Below are 20789 nucleotides of genomic sequence, written 5' to 3' on the forward strand. Positions count from 1 at the left end.
AATGTTATTTTGAAGTATTGAAAAACATTGTTGGGTAACACTTTATAATAACTACACACAATTCATCATTTATTAAGCCTTTACTTATTAGTTAATGGTTTGTTCATCATTAGTAATTTCTTGTTCATACATAATTTATCATCAGTAAAGCATTTGTTCACACAATTATAAATGGTTTGTTCATAGTAAATAAGCCTATCCAAAAAATATGTTTGTAAGTACATGATTTATACTTAATAAGTAATGAAACAACCACTTATAATGAAATCATTTTATTATTATAAACCAGTTGCAAACAATTACAAAATGCTTTGTTCATCATTTGTAAAGCATTTTTCCTATGTTAATTCTCATAAATAAAGTATTTGTACACAGTTATAAATGGTTTGTTCATAGTAAATAAGCCTTTATCTAAAATATGTTTATGAATTATTGTTAATACTTAATACATTATGCAATATACACATGCACTAATGATTAATTAAGGTGAGGATACATATTTTATAAACCACTTCCTAATACTATAATTCATGATTAACTCAGGGGTTACAAGTGGTTAGTTGATGATATTTTGTGAGCTTATCTAAAGTGAGGACTTTCTATGCCTTGCAACACATTTTCAAATGAGTTGTAAAGATTGCATTCACATTCATTCATTTAGCAGACAAGCGACGTACACATGTCAATTAAATTGAAGGCCATAACAGTGAAAGCCGGGAATCGAACCCCCCACTTTTCAGGCTATTGCATGCTAGTCCAGCTCCTTATCCACTACACTACCTTGACCCAGATAGAAACCCCTACAACTATGCAAGAGTTTCTGTTTTCTTCTACTACACACTGTTATTAAACATCTGTAAACTATTATTAAATGCTGTATTCTTCATTTGTAAAGCATTATTCCTGCATTAATTCTCATCTGTAAATCATGTTTACACACAGTTAAAAATTGTTTGTTCATAGTAAACAGGCATATCTATATTATATTTTTTAATTGACTGTTGTAATACCACTGGGCAGAGGTAGTGTAGTGGATAGGGAGCCGGGTTAACATACAGTAACCCATAAAGTTGGGGGTTCAAACCCTGCCATCCACCAATGTGGCCTTGCCCTTTAATTTCATTGACATGTGTAAGTCGCTTTGGGTGAAAGTGTCGGCTAAATAAATAAATGCAAGTGTAAACTTTATAGCCTAACTCATTTGTAAATGTGTTGCAAGGCATAAAACGTCCTCACTTTAGATGAGCTCACAAAATATCATAAACTAACCACTTGTAACTCCTGAGTTAATTATTAATTATAGTATTAGGAAGTGGTTTATAAAATATGTATCCTCCTAACTTATCATTAGTGCATGTGTACAGTATGTAACAACTGTTAAATAATGGAAATATTACTTAATCAAAAACATATTATTGCATCATGTATTAAGTATTAACAATAATGTATAAACATATTTAAGATATAGGCTTATTTACTATGAACAAACTATTTATAACTGTGTGAACAAATGCTTTACTGATGATAAATTAGAAATTACTATAGAACGCCGGTCATTACTGGGAAAATAAGTCCCGACAGGGCGAACCGGACCCCGACGCGCAGCGGAGGGGTCTTGTTCCGCCTTGAAGGGACTTATTTTCACAGTAATGACCGGCGTTCTATACATTATCCCGCTTATTATACGGCTACTTGCCAAAACGAAAAAATAAACTCCCCACGATATGACTTTAGCCTACATAACCTAGCCTATTTGTTACGTTCATCGTGGCATTTTCTGAGAAACAAATAGTTCGCAACAACACACGCTGCTGAACTTGAATCAAACATTCTTTAGAACACAGCTGATCAACCGTCTGCTTTCACGTTTGAATGAAGTTCCAGTCCTTGCGTAGTGATATGAAAGACGTATCAGAAGCACAAAACCCGTTGCCGTTGACAGCGGTAATTATATGTTTGCAGCGGTAATTACATGAATTTATTTACCGCTAGAACTTTGTCCCATTGAAGTCAATGGAGCGTTCTACTAGCATTGTGAAGAGCCGTATAATAAGACGTAGTTAGATACACTTGAGATCCCAGACCCCACTTTGTAGTTACACGCGCCTGTCTAGCTTAGTTGCTCTATAGGCTAATATATGAAAGGGACAGCAGCAGGGAAAAGAGTCCAAAGCGAGTGTGTGCATCTATGTCAAAGACTGCATCAGGGCAAATATAGGTAAGTGGGAAGTCACACCAGGCCCGTTACTGAATAGTTGCGTTCAGTTTGACACGTACGCACCGCTATCACATATGGGGCTGCCAACTCTCACACATTGAGAGTGAGATTCATTCATTTGATTGGCTCCACGCGCTCTTACACCAATCGAATGCATGAGGGTTGGCAGCTCTGTAGCTACTTACATTGATTACAGTGGAAGCTAATTGTTGCAGCAGACACAACGCGAACAGAACGCTTCAATTACGTGCCTGGTGTAGCTTATAACTGAGATTAGGAAATGTTTCAACCACACGCATCACGCACAAAGGCACCAAGGGGCAGGTGGGGTACCAAAATGTAGCCAATAAATAGCCCCAAATCAGAACAGAACCCTGAATGATTGCCTGCGTCTTGGTGGGGAGATAGGGCACATTACAAGATAATGTAGCCTGTCGTAGCCTTCTCTGACATGCTAGACTTTTGTATCATCGTTTGGTAGCCGTAACCAAACAAGTCTTCTTCTGCATTGGTTTGCTGCGTTTTAAGTGTTCAGATTCTATGTGTTCCACCTACTGGAGGGGCATGTTTACAGCAGTTCCGTTTCACACATGCGCAGTCTACACGTCAACATGACGCGCGGTCTTAACTTTCGGTCGACTTAAAAACTCCCCAGTGCCACGTGAGCGAGACGCGGGGGCGTACCATAGTCCTGAAGAGGTGTCTGCCTGCTGAGCCACTGACTCAGTAGTAGTGACAGTTCATGCATTGACAGCAATGACTAGCTTCCGGATGCATCAAAGATAATTAACAGAACTGCCTTGCTGCTTTTAAAGTTGGAGTGTACTGTATATATAATGTATCTGCTCGCTGCATTGATGACCTGGTTGAAGAACTCTGGTTTAATTTGAGCTTGACATCAGTTTCTTGTTGGCGCAAGATTGTTCAATCACATTTAAGCAAAAATAACGTTGCACCTAGTGAAGAGAGTATTGAGGAATTTGTTGAAGAGTTATGAAACTCCAATCCTATTGGAACTGCATTAGTTGGTCCTTTTGGCTCAGTATTTAAAAGAAGGCAGTATTTGAAGACTCATTTGGATGTTGTAGATCCTGTACAATATAGTTTGTGTAGGAGCCAAATTGAGCTTTATGTTAATTCTTATATTTTCCTTGTTTATTAGCCGGAGTAAGTATGTGTGTGCATGTCTGTGTGCGTATGTATGTGAGAGTGGTTGATTGGATTGAGTATGGGCACAGGTCTGTCTGTCCCACCTACAGGATCCTGGAGGAGGTTGCTGAAGGTGGAGCCCCAGGGGGATGACCTTAAAAGCTGTAGGCTGCAGCATGTGGGCGTGGCTGAGAAGGGCATACAGTCTTTTGACCGTGCTGCTCTGCTGACTAAAGCTTGGACTTTTGGACTTTAATAGAAAGCCTTATAGTGTATTTTCATGTTTTTCTTTACAACAAACTGTCAACAATAAATGGTCAGAAGGGACCGACTTGGAACAAAACCACCACTCCTCATCATTTCACTACTCCTCATCAACACGCGTCAAGACTAGGATCCACTCAGCCACAAGTAGTAGACAAATTTAAAACTTAAACGCTACTACAATTTAGTCAAAAGACTACCCTGGATGGATTCTTGGAACATTGGATGACATTGGATGAATGGATTTCTATGCATGCAACTGGAAACTGGAACAAAGGAAGTGAGTGTCACTCTGGATTGTTTGAATGCCCAAAGTTAATCCAAGGGAATCTGGATCAATCGGTATGTTAATGAAGAAACTTTGAAAGGAATCTTGTTTAGTATCTTAAGAAGAATCAGTTTTGAGGAATATTGAGTTAAAGTTTGAAAGAAAAATAACTTTTAAGTTTGTCAAGTTGAACAAAAAACTTTGTTTAGTTATCAAGATGGATGCCAATGCCACGGCTTCTTCACCTCTAGGAGAGCTGGAAGAAATTGAGTTAAGAAAGGCTTTGACATGTGAAGATGCAAAAAATGTTAGAAAGAATAGAAGTGCTGCAATGACTCGCAAAATGAATAAGATAAATAAACTTATGTCTGATCAAGCAAATGTAGAGGAAGTTAAAAAGGATTTACAGAAATACATAGAAATGCTGGAGAGTTTTAATGAAGTTCACAAGCATTATCAAACTTTCCTGTCAAAGGATGAGCATGTTAAAGACACAAAGCAGTGGTATGAACCAAAAATGAGGACCATTGAAATGTTTAAGGCCAAGGCAGAAGAGTGGATTCAATCTTGTCCAACTTTGCTCTCACCAGTTTTACCACCACCTGAGAAAGAGGAGGAAGTTCGTCCTCAGGACAGCATCTCTGTGGTAACTCGGGCATCAAGCAAAGGGACAAATGTTAGTACAGCATCAGCCAGACTGGTAGCAGAGGCTGAGAAGGCCGTTCTTGTAGTCAAGACTGCCGCTCTGAAAGAAAGACATGCTTTAGAAGAAAAGGAAGAATGTCTAAGAAAAGAAAGAGAGGAATTAAGGAGGCAAAAGGAGACTCTGGACTTTGAAGCTGAGCTCTCTGCTGTAAATGCCAAGCTTGCAGTGTTGGCTGGTGCTGAAGAGCAAGTGGCTTCCACTCCAGTGGATGGAATGAAACGAGTACCTACAGGAAATGGAAACCTTGCGTGCAGGACCTCAAACCACTAACATGCTCGGTGGAAGGACTCAAGGATTAAAGTTCTCCGTCATAGGACGGATTTCCGTCAATTTGATTTTAGAAATGTCATATTTGAGATCGATGCAGATCCGATGAGAAAAAAAATAGGAGGGGGGGGACTGTCACCTTTGCTTTTCCTTTTTAACGCAACTACAAATATTAGGTAAATGTTTAAAGACCTAATAGTGTTCTTGAGAACTTTCTGTGTCTCAATCAGTGACCGCTCAAGAAGATAGCCTACGTCAGCCATGAGTTTTGCTTTGTAGCTACACACTTGTCTCGGGCGTTTGCTTAAAAAAAAAAGAACACGTATGGAGGACTATAACGGTCTAAAAGTTGGATTATAGTGACACAATCGAGACAGCTGATGAGGTTGGCCAATCCGTTTAACTTTTTTGGATATGATATTGTGAGCTCTATGTGTGAATTCGGAGAATAAGCGTAGGCTGTGTTCTTTCCGTGCATCAATAGACACTTACTATCGCGAACTCTTGTCAGGGGAGGTCATTCATTTTGGGTGTCACCTATGACTTGAATAGATAGCCTGCTATGCCACCCGATGTAGGCTACTATTATTGTTACAGTTTTTAATCAATGCAACTAACATTATGTGTAAAGCGACGCAATATAAACCGTAGCCTATGCAATTTATTATCCCGTCTGTTATGACATGTACAACAATGTTTTTCACAATTTGCGACGGAAGGTTTTGACTGATCGTGTCGAGTAAGGGGGTCAGTCGTGTTTGTGACGCACAGACAGCCTTGTAGCCTATTTTGCTTAGGCCTCACTTTTAACGACAGTAGGTTGTGAGTGTATGTTGACAAAAAATAACCATACAATTAAAATAGTCAACTTAAAACTTTGCTATAAAATATTATTAATTTATAGCACAAAACCATAACCAGTAGGCCTACCAGAACCTCGCATATTAGCGTCATGATTTGTGTGCGTCTATTTGGCAAGGCCACTAGCTGTCATGGATGCGTTGTTGCTAAAGGAAGGCAGGTGTCAAAAGTTAAAAAATAAATGCAGATGTGCAGCTGTTGGAAACGGGGGAGAACTAACAAGCCATGGTGTAAAGAAATTAAAGTGCCAGTGGTTTGCTTTTGCGCGGTTCGCTGCAAGAAAATTGTTTATGGATGCAATAGGAAAACGTTTTAGCACGCCACCAATCAGAAGACCGCCATAAGGTTAACGTTCGTGCACTTCAGGACATCTTCCCTACCTGGTGCAACTAGCCACCACGACAGAGGTAGGCTACGTTTATCTATGGCTGACCGTTTTTACGTTTAGAAAGTAGGCTACGCATGTTCTTTCATAGCGCAACACATATGTCCTTAACCATATCGCAACCTCTTGTCAACCTTATACAATCTGTTGCTGAAGACAAAAGCGCCGTCTCCAGATTGTCGTTATCAAATGCGCAGACCTCCTGCATGAGCACACACAGTATTGCTGCTCATTGGAAAACTGAGTTGTCTGTAAAACTCAAAATTACCATGTTTTCATTAAATGCGGATGAGGCAACAAATGGAAATATGAACAATATCTAGAATGTTCTGATTAGTTACTTTGATGAGGAAACGGGAAGTCTTGCAAACTTGATTTTATAGATTTTACTTGGTGTTGAATTGCATATTAACAAGAAAAAAATCTCCCCTTTAAACACTTTTGGCCTGAAGTAATTAAATAAGAGTGTGTTAAAGCCTTTCTACAATATTGCTGCAGTAGAAAAGAACAGCAATGGCTAATCAGCAATGGTCAGGGATGGTACTAAAATATATTTTTGTTCATCAGGAAAACTCAATCTCAATCAAGAACACTCTCAATTCGCCTTATTCACATGGCGGCCATTGGCGGCTAAAACGAGGCTAGGGTACACAAACCATAGGATTGTTATGTTCTATGCATTCACCTGTAGGTGGCATTAATTATATAGTAAGTGCAGGGGCGCCTGCAGGAATTAATGCTATGGTACGCACACCCATCCCCCCCCCAACCCCCCGGAAAAAAAAAAAACGTTCACGCGTGGACAGTATTTTTCCTTTAGGTTCGTGCTTACATAGCACAACATCCACATGCAATAATGCAACAACAGGCTAAAGCTACCTTTAGTTGTGTTATAGCGTACTGTAACGTCTGGCTTTAAACGACTGTAATGCAGTCGTTCTGACAAGCACACCAATTGCTTAGCCAACCTTGTTCTTGCCCATCTTAAATAGCTCTAGCTTTGCTGCCTCCATCCTTTCTGTTTTCGTTGTTTAAACTTGTGATATCCATGAATTGAGTTAGTGAATTAGCTCAACATCGTGTGCTGATAACCATATAGAAAGCCGAGTAAAAGAAAAAAAGTAGCCTATGCGTGCCTGCGTGCGTATTCTCTCCTGCTCAAACATGTGTGCGCGTTAATTTTAATAAGTGTTCACTAACTTTACTTAATAGAAAATTGTAAATAGCCTGATGGCATGCAACTAATGGGATACTGTGCATAGTTGGAAAGGTATGGTGGGCCAATATGGTGTGAATATACACACACACAAGGTAAATTTTCTCTCGTTGTTGAGTGATGGTACGCACAGTGCGTACGGACGTACACCTGCAGGCGCGCCTGAGTAAGTGTACCCTGTAGCCTCGTTTTGGTTTAAACAATGGCCGCTGTGTGAATAAGGCGAATACTCCCTTTACTTTGCTGTTTGCATCTTTTTGTACATTAAAAACCAATAGGTCGCGACCGCAAAAGGGGTGCTATCTCTATAGGTAGATATGAACAACGTATGACTTATGGCCTGAAAAAAGTTCAGTCAAATGATTTTTTTTCACTTTAATCCCTGAGGACTGTTCGACCCAGGCATGGTGTGCAGCATATACCCTTGTTCCAACCGCGCAGCAGACAAGCAGGTTCGGGTGAGGACGACAAAGAACACTGGCTACTCCAGGACACCCAAGAGGCTATAGGTGCAGCTCAAAGGCCACAGTCAGTGCAAAGAGGTAATGTTCTTCGGCAAACTATTGTGGAGAAATCTCATGATCTCTCAGAAAGAATTGAGCTTAGTACAGAATATAAACAGCTGGCTGATGATGTTATTGTAAAATCACATGCAGACACAGAAGGTCCTGTGAAAACACATCAAGGACAAGAACAGCGCAGGCCAGTACAAGACAGTGCAACCTCTGGTAATCTGATAAATATTTTGAATAGACAAAATGAAATCACATCTATGCTACTCAAGCAACAGCAATTGTCTTTATTGCCACCCAAAAGTGTTACCATCTTTGAAGGGGACATCTTGCAGTTCAGGTCATTTATGTCATCTTTTGAGCACAACATTGAGATGAAAACTGAAGATGCACAAGACAGATTGTTTTACCTTGAGCAGTACACAAAGGGTCAAGCTAGAGAGTTAGTAAAAAGTTGCCAGCACATGGATAGAAACCAAGGCTATCTCAGAGCCAAACGCCTGTTGCACGAACATTTTGGCAATGAGTGTAACATTTCTACAGCTTACATTGAGAAAGTACTTAATTGGCCTACCATAAAGCCTGAAGACCCAAAGGCCTTGAACGACTATGCCTTGTATCTCAAAGGATGCTGTAATACCATGGACAGGCTGGATTACATGAAAGAACTGAATGTAGCTTCCACCTTGAAAGCCATTGTCATGAAATTGCCCTACAAGTTGCGGGATAAATGGCGGACTAAAGCTCAAGAAAGGTTGGAGAACAACAGCGCTATCACATTTGCAGATCTTGTTCAGTTCATTGAGAAACAAACAAAGATATGTTCCAACCCAATATTTGGAGACATACAAGACAAGGTTGCGGGCAGGAGAAGTCTCAATATCAGTAAGTCCATCTCTAGGCCCAAGTCTTCTTATGCAGCTAATGTGGCAACACTGAGCACTCCAGTGGCTCAAAGCTTGAACAGCAATGATCCAATTCCCAAATGCCTCTGCTGTGAAGGTGCCCACAAAGTCAAAGGAGCATTGCTCTGACCTCAGGAAGAAAACCCACAGGGAAAAGTTAAACCTTTTAAAAGAAAAGGGACTCTGTTTTGGTTGTTTGTGCAAAGGGCACTTAAGCAAGGACTGCAAGGACCGTCTGTCATGCAACATGTGCAACCGAAACCATCCCAGTGTGCTTCACATCAACTTTCAGGTCAAAGGTGAGACTTCCAGGTCAGTGGAACCACCACAGCCCATCCCAACTGTGTCATCAAACATCTGTAGGCATAATGGGGCCGGGAACTCTAAATGTGCACTTTCAATTTTACCTGTTCAAGTGAAATCTGTTAAAGGAAACAGGATCATTCAAACTTATGCTTTTCTCGATCCGGGAAGTTCAACAACATTCTGCACGGAAAGGCTGGCGCAGAAGTTAAGCCTGGAAGGAAAACAAACCACTGTGTTATTGAGAACATTGTCATATGAAAGACCTGTCAAGAGTGTGTTGCTGTCAGGACTGGAAGTGAGTGAGCTGAAAAGTAGCAAATTCATGCCTATAACTGAAGTTTACACTCAAAAGTCCATGCCAGTGACAAAACACAACATCCCAACACAGGAGGACTTAAAGGAATGGCCTTACCTCAGTGAAATCCACTTACCCCAGATAGACTCTGATGTTGACTTGCTCATTGGAATGAACGCAGCAAATGTGATGGAACCCTGGCAAGTGATCAATTCACAAAAACATGGGCCTTATGCCGTTAAAACCCTGTTAGGCTGGGTGATAAATGGTCCATTGGGAGGATGCAGCAAAGGTGTGGAAATTGCCACAGTGACTGCCAATAGGATCTCCTTGGTCGACCTGCAAGAACTTCTGGTGAGGCAATACAACACAGATTTCAACGAGAAGGCCTATGAAGAAAAAACTGAAATGTCAGTGAATGACAAGAAATTCCTGAACATTGTCAATGAATCTGTGAAAGTGAAAGAGGGTCACTACTGCATTAACTTACCTTTCAAATCAGATAACATCACAATGCCCAACAACCGCGTTGTTGCAGAACAGCGCCTGTTGAATCTGAAAAGGAAGTTCAAAAGAGATCCGTACTATCAAAGGGAGTATACAGAGTTCCTCAGTGATGTCATTCACAAAGGCTACGCTGAAATGGTTCCCTTTGCACAACTGTATAGGACAGATGGAAAGGTTTGGTATATCCCTCATCATGGGGTATATCACCCAAAAAAGAAGACCATTAGAGTAGTCTTTGATTGTGGTGCAACCTTTCAGGGGACATCGCTTAACTCTGAACTACTCCAAGGCCCAAATTTGACGAACACGCTGATTGGAGTGCTGACACGTTTCCGAGAAGAACCAATAGCGCTGATGGCGGACATACAGGCCATGTTCCACCAAGTCCAGGTGACTGAAAGTGACACGGACTTCCTGCGCTTCTTATGGTGGCCACAAGGGAATGTGGATGATGCTCCAGTGGAATATCGCATGACTGTTCATTTGTTTGGTGCAGTCTCTTCACCAAGCATAGCCAACTTTGCTCTCAGAAAGACTGCACAGGACAATGCAAACAACTTCCCTCCTGAGGTAACAAACACAATTATGGAACACTTTTATGTAGATGATTGTTTAAAATCTATGCCCACAGAACTAAAAGCAATGGAGCTCATCTCAGACCTCACTGAAGTCTGTCATAGAGGAGGCTTCCATTTGTCAAAATGGGTAAGCAACAGCAGAGCTGTCCTTGGTGCTGTCCCACAAGAAGACAGAGTTAAAGAGATAAAAGACTTGGACTTAAGCAAAGATCCATTGCCCATGGAACAAGCCTTAGGACTTCAATGGTGTGTCCAAAGTGACTCCTTCAAGTTCAACATCACCATCAGTGAGCGTGCACTTACCAGAAGGGGCATCCTATCAATGGTAAGCTCTATATATGATCCATTAGGCTTTCTGTCTCCACTTACCTTGCCAGCTAAACTGTTGTTACAGGAATTGTGCCGACAGGACCTTGGATGGGACATGACCATTCCCAACACACTTTCTGACCAGTGGACCAAATGGACCGGAAGTCTCTCACAACTCACAGACTTTAAAGTTTCACGCTGCTTTAAGTCAAATGATTTTGGTGAGTCAGTGCAAAACCAGATTCACCACTTCTCTGATGCCAGCGAGCTAGGCTATGGAACAGTCAGCTATCTCAGAATGACAAATGGAGAAGGGAAAGTCTATGTATCATTCTTGATTGGCAAGTCAAGAGTAGCTCCATTAAAACGACAGACCATCCCAAGGTTGGAATTAGCAGCTGCAGCTTTGTCAGTTAAAGTGGATAACATGTTAAAAAAAGAATTGCCGCCACCTACAGATAGGTCAGTGTTTTGGTCTGACAGCACATCTGTCTTAAAGTATATCTCAAATGACCACACTCGTTTTCATACCTATGTGGCGAATAGGACATCTAGGATTAGCGAGGCTACACAAGTCAATCAGTGGAGGTATATTGACACAAAGAGAAACCCCGCAGACGACTGCTCTAGAGGTGTGAGCGCAGAGAGGTTCATGAGGAACCCAAGGTGGATCTCTGGACCAGAGTTCCTTTGGTCATCAGAAGAGGACTGGCCGAATGAATCAGTGGACAATGTTGAACTTTGTGAAGATGATCCAGAGGTGAGGAAATCTGCAACAGTGAATGCAATTATGCAGACATGTGAGGAAAGGCCCACAGACAAGTTGCTCAATCACTTTTCAGATTGGCTGAAGTTGAGAGTAGCTGTTGCATGGATCCTTAAAGTGAAAGAAGCATTAAAACACCTTGTGCAGAAAGGAAATGACTCAAAGAAAGATTGTAAGCAAACTCTAAGGGTAACCAGAATGACAAAAGGGTATGTCAAAGACAACATAAAAGAAGCAATAACAGTGAATGATCTGATAAAGGCAGAAAAGGCTATTCTATCGTATGTACAGAGACAAAGTTTCCCTGATGAAATCAACATGCTGCAAGAGGGCGCTTCCAATGTGAAAAAGACCAGTAGCATATACAAATTGGATCCAGTGCTGGACAATGGAATCCTCAGAGTGGGCGGTCGCCTCAGAAGAACAGCAATGCCTGAGGAAAGAAAACATCCTGCCATTTTGGCCAAAACCCACCATGTGTCCACTCTGATCTTACGCCATGTCCATGCTCAAACTGGACATGGAGGAAGGAACCACATGTTATCCCAGGTGCGTAAAACATACTGGATTACAAGTGCTAATTCTGCTTCAAGAAAGATTATCTCTCACTGTGTAACTTGCAGAAAGAACAGAGGAAAACCTGGTGAACAAAAGATGGCTGATCTGCCAAGGGAAAGGCTAGTCATGGACTTACCACCATTCTCCAACATTGGTCTTGACTATTTTGGCCCTTTAGAGGTGAGAAGGGGAAGGAGCACAGTAAAAAGGTATGGTGTCATCTTTACCTGCATGACAAGTCGAGCAGTACATCTGGAGGTTGCCTACTCTTTAGATACACACTCGTGCATCAATGCCATCAGGAGGTTTCTATGCCGAAGAGGCCATGCACAACACATAAGATCTGATCATGGCACTAACCTTGTCGGTGCAGAAAGGGAACTAAGAGAAGCACTCAGAACATTAGACCAAAGAAAGATCCACCAAGCTCTGATGAAGGAGGGAGTTCACTGGAGCTTCAACCCCCCTACTGCTTCTCATCATGGTGGGTGCTGGGAACGCCTCATCAGAATGGTAAGGCATATCTTATGTTCAGTCTGCAAACAACAAACACTAGATGATGAAGGCCTAAGCACTGTTTTCTGTGAAGTTGAGGCGATTCTTAACAGCCGGCCTATTACAAAAGTTTCTGATGACCCACACGATTTGGAAGCCCTGACTCCTAATCACATTTTGTTGCTCAGGACTAACCCACTTCTGCCCCCTGGAGTGTTTTCAAGGTCTGACCTTTACCACAGGAGACGCTGGAGACAGGTCCAGTATATAGCAGAGCTCTTCTGGAAGAGATGGCTGCTGGAATACCTACCTCTTCTTCAAGAAAGGCAAAAGTGGTCAAGAGTCAAAAGAAACTTCATCCCTGGAGACATTGTCCTAATCGCAGACAACTCAGCCCCTCGTAATTCATGGCTACTTGGAAGAATTTTGGAGGCCAAACCTGACACCAGAGGCCATGTCAGAGTTGTGAAGCTGCAAACGAAGACCAGTGTGCTGGAGAGGCCAGTATCTAAAGTCTGCTTGCTGCTGGAGGGTGATGACACTTCTGTGATGGGTTCAGAACAAGTCAAAAAGGATTAAAGATAAGTGAACTGATTCACTTTGCTTTAATATTTTGAGATTTCAGTTGCAAATAATTTAGAATAATTCGGGTGCAAATAGAAATGGCTCCTTTTATAATTTAATGAATTAATTGTCTTTGCCTCTACAAATACAATTAGGGGCCGGTATGTAGGAGCCAAATTGAGCTTTATGTTAATTCTTATATTTTCCTTGTTTATTAGCCGGAGTAAGTATGTGTGTGCATGTCTGTGTGCGTATGTATGTGAGAGTGGTTGATTGGATTGAGTATGGGCACAGGTCTGTCTGTCCCACCTACAGGATCCTGGAGGAGGTTGCTGAAGGTGGAGCCCCAGGGGGATGACCTTAAAAGCTGTAGGCTGCAGCATGTGGGCGTGGCTGAGAAGGGCATACAGTCTTTTGACCGTGCTGCTCTGCTGACTAAAGCTTGGACTTTTGGACTTTAATAGAAAGCCTTATAGTGTATTTTCATGTTTTTCTTTACAACAAACTGTCAACAATAAATGGTCAGAAGGGACCGACTTGGAACAAAACCACCACTCCTCATCATTTCACTACTCCTCATCAACACGCGTCAAGACTAGGATCCACTCAGCCACAAGTAGTAGACAAATTTAAAACTTAAACGCTACTACAGTTTGGATGTGAGTCAAAAGAGAAGTTACCAGTACAGTATGTGCAGGTGATAGACAGCAATTTCCAACATTTGCTCAAAGAGAAATCAAGTGCCCAGTCTTCTTTTGAATCATTACTTGATAAGGAAATGTTTTTTATGAGGGAAGTGAGACTAAATTTGTCGTTAATTCTTTACATTGATGATTTTGAAGTGTGTAATCCTCTTGGTACATCCGAGAAAAAGCACAAAATTACTGCAGTGTATTGGGTTTTGGCCAACTTGCCTCCTGAACTGAGATCATCAATTGTAGCTATTAATCTAGCTATTATATGTAAAGCCAATGACATCAAACGGTTTGGTTATGCCATGGCCCTTCTAAGAGACAGTCTTTTGGATCAGCATGGTGTTTACAGTGACAATTTAGGGAAAAAACATTAAGGGTGCAATACTTTGTGTCATAGCAGACAATCTCGGTGCCCATTCTCTTAGTGGTTTAGTTAAAAGTTTTCCAGCAGGTTACATTTGCCGGTACTGTGTGGCTAATCACAAGGAATTCAAGGAAAGGAAGTCAGGTTAGGTGTCCTAGAACAGAGGTGACCTATGCCCTGCATGTACAGACTGTTAGGGAGGACCCTCAATAAACCAACTGCTTTGGCATTAAAAAGGCCTGTGTGTTGACAGAAAACTTGTCACACTTTCATTGCACTCGTGGTTATCCCCTGATCTGTCACACAACTTATTTGAAGGGGTTGTACCAGTTGAACTACTGTAGCACTGTGCCTCACTCTTTTTTATAAAGAAGCGCTATATCACTTTAAATGAGCTCAATAACTGCATTGGGCATTTTCCATTTAGAGACAGTGATAAAATGTCCTCAGGTAATACCCCAAACTATTTCCACTAGGCGGACAGTAGGGGGTAATGCTCACGAGAAATGGACCCTGCTAAGGCTGTTGCCACTCATTATTGGAACAAAAATACTGTGTGATGAACCAGCATGGGAGCTGCTTATGGTTCTGAAAGATATCATTGAACTTGTGGTGGCCCCTGCAGGGCACAGGACCAGTAAGGGGCCCTGGGCACAGTCAAAGTATTATTATGACCGCCGCGCAGCGAAGCGGCGGTCATATAGGTTTAGTCAGATTTTTTTTTCTTTTTTTTCTTTTTCGCATGTCCAAATTTCTGTCAATGATTCCCGGGACACTGAAAGACCGGGGTAGACGAAACTTGGTGGGCATGTAACCCCATATGGATAACATGGAACCATCGTTTTTCGTTTTGATCTGTAGCCCCCCTGCTGGACTGCACCCCCCGAAAGGAGGGTAGGGCAGACACAGTTTTCTGTGAATATCTCGAGAACCGTAAGGTTTAGGAGGACCATTTTTTTTTTGTATGTTGATCTCAAGGGGCCATGTCAACCCATTCCATAACCACTCATTTCATGTATAGCGCCACCTAGTTAAACACAAAAAAGTAAAAATGAGGTGTTGTAATCGCAGGTATCTGTGACCTAACATAGTCAAAACTGCACGAAATTGGAAGTGTAGGATCATTATGACACCCTCTGAATGCACGCCAAGTTTCGTGGAATTCCGTTCATGGGGGGCCACACAATAAATTCATTTATGTTACTATACACCAACTGGCCTGTAGGTGGCCGGAGACAGTTTTCTGTGAATATCTCGAGAACCGTAGGGCCTAGGAGGTCCACCCTTTTTTTGTATGTTGATCTCAAGGGGCCATGTCAACCCATCCCATTACCACTTATTTCATGTATAGCGCCACCTAGTTAAAAATTAAAAAGCAAAAAATTAGGTGTTTTCATCACAATATCTCTGGCTGACATGGTCAAAACTGCACAAAATTGAAAGTGTAGGATCATTATGACACCCTCCGAATGCATGCCAAGTTTTGTGTACTTTCGTTCATGGGGGGCCTTACAATAAAACAATTTATGTGTACATTTAGTGACGTACACCAACAAGGATTCCCGGGACACTGAAAGACCGGGGTACACAAAACTTGGTGGGCATGTACCCCCACATGGATAGCATGGAACTGTCATTTTTCGTTTTGATCTGTAGCCCCCCCGCTGGACTGGACCCCCCGAAAGGAGGGTAGGCCAGACACAGTTCTCTGTGAATATCTTGAGAACTGTAGGGCCTAGGATGACCATTTTTTCCGTATATTTGCCTCCAGGGGTCATGTTAGCCCAGTTCATGTGCACACATGTGCACAAACAGATACACACACACACACACACATTCACAGTAATCATGACACATACTCACACAGTAGACATATGTACGCTTCCATGCACAGGCACATACGCAGGCACGCACACACACACACACACACACACACACACACACACACACACACACACACACACACACTCACACACACACACACACCCACACACATAACATAAACATAACACAAACAATCAAGAATTTCTCATAATTATGAACAGGCAAGATGGAGGTGGGGTTGTATAAAATGAATTTTACATGTGAAATCTATGAACTAATCATGTTTTGGTACTTGTTGTCTAGCAGATACCAGTGAGAATTGAGTGTGGATAATGCAATTTAGTGAGACAGTTAGAATCATATAGGCCTTTCAGCGTGATTTCTTTTTGTGGAAAAAATGTGCTGGACTGGGCGGCGGTCATATTTTGTACCGCTCTGCGGTACATCTAGTTTTATATCACGTTACAAACGCAGGCCTCACTTCCCAAATCATATGCAGATTTGTGCAACCCGTTCGATCAAAATGTTAAATCACGTCAAAAACGGTGTCTGCACAAATGCCGCCTGCCATCAGCTCTACTCTGACACGGTCAGTGAGTGAGGTCGAGCTATCACGTCGAAACAATTCATAACATCAAGACTAGGCTATTCGTCATGTCGAGATGTCATTTTAGCTAATGAGGTTAGCGGTTTCTCGAACGCAATTGAGCATTTAGTCCACACTTCAACAACCCATAAACATGAAATCTGCTTATGTCTAAACTTTTGAGAGGTAGAGACACTACATTAAGTTTCGAGTGTAGCGCAGTAAGCACACACATAATTTAGTGGCTTTACGCATAGAGCGAGCGCATTCGTGCCTGGTATGGATTACAATTTAATGCAGACAAGGCTTACATGCTATGAATATGACACACGTTTTGGCGAGACAAAGCTAAAGATATCTATTAGGATGTGAGAGTGCCACTCGTACCCCAAAGCACAACCAGTAGGCTAGTTTACAGATGCTTTGAGAACCACCGATGGGCTGCTTAGAAATACTTTGTGGTAGTTTCTAGATGATAGCCTAGCAGATTTATTTATGGGTATCCTCAATGTCCAAGTTCCATCCCAGATAGCAAAATCAAAGATTATGGTCCATGCGCTTTGAATCCAAGCATAGCTTCTTCAAGCGTATTGTAAGGCACTCAAGAAATATAAAAAAATGTCTCAACTTAGCTAATGATGGCCTATAGTATACAAGCAAATGGAGGAAAGGCCTCATTGTCTGTAAGCAAGGTGTCAGCAATGCCTGTTGAATTGCTACATACAGATGTGCAAGAAGCACTAAGGTCTAAAGCACCAAAACCACACAGTTGTAGATCTATCCAGCACTGTGGTTTATAATAGAGTTAAGTACAGGCTTGGAATGATTCTTTCATACGGTAGCACTGGTGGTCTGCCTGATTTTGTGGAGATTTGTCAGATTCTCATCTTGGAAAACAATGTCAGTTTCATTGCTGTGTTCATGGTATGATGAGCATCTCAGATCATATTACCTTGAGTATTCTGGAGGTATGCGTCTTGTTGAACACAAGGAACTTAATGATTGGTATCCTTTGTCAGCTTATACTGTGGCAAAAGAAGCGCATGGTTACACTGAAGCATCACATACAGTACAGTATGTATCTCATACTAGAGAGGTCTTTGACTATCAGAGGATTTATGGCTAGCTGTAATAAGTTGTTTCTGTGTGATTTCAGGTACTTTTCAGTGTGGATCATTTTTTGGAAAATATATTGTTTCTTCCTATTTCAAGGCTTCTTGATGACCCAATGGATCCAGTCGGCCTCCCTAAGAGTGCTCATTAAGCAGGACATCAACAAGTTAATACTTCCCCTCAGGGATCCCAAATACAGTGGATGAATTGAAATTGGCTGTAAAGGATGCATTTCACCTCTCTGACGAGTTCAGTTTGCAGTACATGGATTTGGGGTGTAATGATTTTTTTCACTCTCGCTGCAACAAACCAAATTCAACATAAAGACACAATCAAAGTTTTTTTTATCCTGCTCCGATTCTACTCAGACTGTGCTGTGAGGATAGTGATATGACCAATGCAAGCATGTCAGCACTCTCAGATGAGACTCATTCATTTGCTGCCATTCCGCATCCCACACATACTTCTTCTCCACATGCATCTACATCCTACTCAGATCTTACCACTCCTTCCTCTCAAGACAGTCATGCAGTCCACACAAAGTGGTCAAGAGAAGCTGCTCTGGCCAAAAGACTTCCCAATACCTAAATTCTCACCTGAAGTGGAGAGAGCTCTCCAAAATGCCATGGATACAGGAAAGAAGGGACATTGATGGACTTCAGTCCAATTGAAAAACAACTAAAGGAAAAGTTAGCGCAAGCCATACACATAATACAGTATACCCCACAGGCGCTCAAACTACCACTGTTGCCGCAGCTCTAGTTCAACAATATCCTTGTCTTAAAGAACCAGGATCTTGGAGCGGCCTGTATGCTTGGTGTAACACCTCAGAAATAAAATGGGGGATTATCGCCGGCGCTTAAGTAAATTCGGCTGTCCAGAAGTGGCTGTTAATTCGCTAAAAAACAAGAAGCCCGAGGACTGGATATCGGCCAAGAACATAAAAAAAACAAGAAAAGCAGAAGTCAACTATCTGCCTCCCTTTCCAGTGGGGGAAAATGAAGAAAGCTTGGAGAAAGAGACACAAGTACTACTAAGCGAAGTACTGTAAAGAAACGTGATAATGCAATTGTCATTAAACAAAAGATGTCCCAAGACATTTTCACTCAGGAGGAATGAGATTGTGCAGTAGTCCCCCAGTGTGGCACACAAGGAAAGATGGCCTGCCCTGTTCAATTGCGTTAACGTAAGTCACACTTGTCTGTCATTTATTAATGTATTTTCATGTACTTTAGGATTATGTTTATAACAAGAAAATGCAATTGACTGCAACAAAGAAGAGGAAGGATAATTGTCCATTGCATTGACATGTTTCATGTCCTCTGTGTAATGCATTACAATGTGGTATTAACTTGACAGGGTAAGGTTGTTGGGTTGTCATTGGTCTACTGGTCATATACAACATATTGTCTCATGGTGTACATGTGTGGATTTTTTGTTTTGTTTCAGGTATAGGAACAATTGGGTTGAACCAGAGACTTTCTAATGAGGAGACACAGCACTCAAAACATCCTCCATAGAAATGCATGGGGCTAGTTTGTAACGCCGTTGTCTACACATATCCCACTCCTTCCTCTGCAAAACGTCGACATGTGAATACATTGAGCCAATCATGTGGTGTGATGTGAATACATTGAGCCAATCATATGGTGTGTTGTGAAGACATCGTGCCAATCATGTGTTGTGAACTCTCCGCTGGAGCAAGATTGGTGTCGTGAAGCCTTGCGCACACACATTTCTGCCGAATAGGATGCCCGATGAGTGCCCAAAAAGCGTTGCAATATGGCCGCCGAGTGGAGGGACTTAGGTTGAACTTGAATCACCATGTTAAATCTGGAGGCGAAGTTGCGCAAGCTGCTGTCTTCAACTGTATATGTTGTATGGTGGTAACCTGACTCCGCCAGATGGATTGCTTTGCATTTGCTCGGCATATCCATGTGGGAACTTTCCATTGGAGAACTTTTGGGAAGGGGCGAAAATATGCACGATATTGAATTTTAGCCGATATGCCGATCTTTACGAGCTCATTTTGGTCGATTGCCGATACCGAAATTCACCTCTATTTTTATTAATTGAAAAGTTTCTCCTGTACTACAATTAACCTGTTATTATGATCGTGTAGGCTACTTGCTGTCGATAAGGGACATTAAAAACTTTACTTTGATTCAAACCTGTATCATTTTAGAAATAGACATTCACTCATGAAAAATATTTAAATTATTTCAAATATGGCACATTTATTAAGTAGCCTAAAATTTTCACATAAACTTGTAAATGTCATACTTGAACAGTAGCCTGCAACAGTGTTTCTCAAACTTTTTCAGACCAAGGACCACTTAGCTAAAAAAAAAAAAAGAGTAGACCTACTTAAACAGTATAGTTACACAACAGGCCTACTCAGTGAATGACCTTGCTTATTGTCTTTGAGTTGCTTATTGTGTCAGAAGATTTATATGATTTAAACTGGCGTACATAGGCAGTGTTACAGAACTGTTTGGATTTTGTGATATCATGAGAGGCTACACGGCTCTCGGCGGGACAGTTCAGCAGTGCAAGGACACAAATTTAGAGTACAACGAAGGTTTTTAATAAAGTTCTTGGGAATTATCAAAAAGGTATGCCAAGTTCAAAAAGGTAGTGATGTTACCCGTGAACCCCCTGCTTCGAAGCGCGTATCGAAGACATGAACCAATTTGGAGTGAAGCTTTGTATCGGAGCTTGATTCGTTTTGTGATAATCACGTGATCAGTGACGTCCGAAGCTTCGTTTCACACACACCCACGTGACTGCTTCGAAATTTAATTCAAAGCATTAAAGTTGCGCGACACGGGGGGGCGCCGTTGTGGGTTGTTGAAGAAGTAGAGCCAACAGAGTCAATAGTGCTGCTGACACGACAGCTTATAGCCCGGGCTTTTAGCTCAATTATCAGCACGCTTGACTCCCGTTCTAAAGTGCGTCTGTTCCGCGGGCAGGACTGAATCGCACAGTTACAACACAACCCAGACTACAATTGGTCTAGGCTACGTACTCAATATAATCACAGAAATGTGTGTGCAATGTGCATGCCCATTCTTTATT

The sequence above is a fragment of the Alosa pseudoharengus genome, unplaced genomic scaffold, assembly GCF_046254945.1.
Source record: "Alosa pseudoharengus isolate Yale_2024_CS ecotype anadromous, Long Island Sound unplaced genomic scaffold, YU_APseudo_1.1 YU_APseudo_1.1_scf_1, whole genome shotgun sequence".
Taxonomy (NCBI): domain Eukaryota; kingdom Metazoa; phylum Chordata; class Actinopteri; order Clupeiformes; family Clupeidae; genus Alosa; species Alosa pseudoharengus.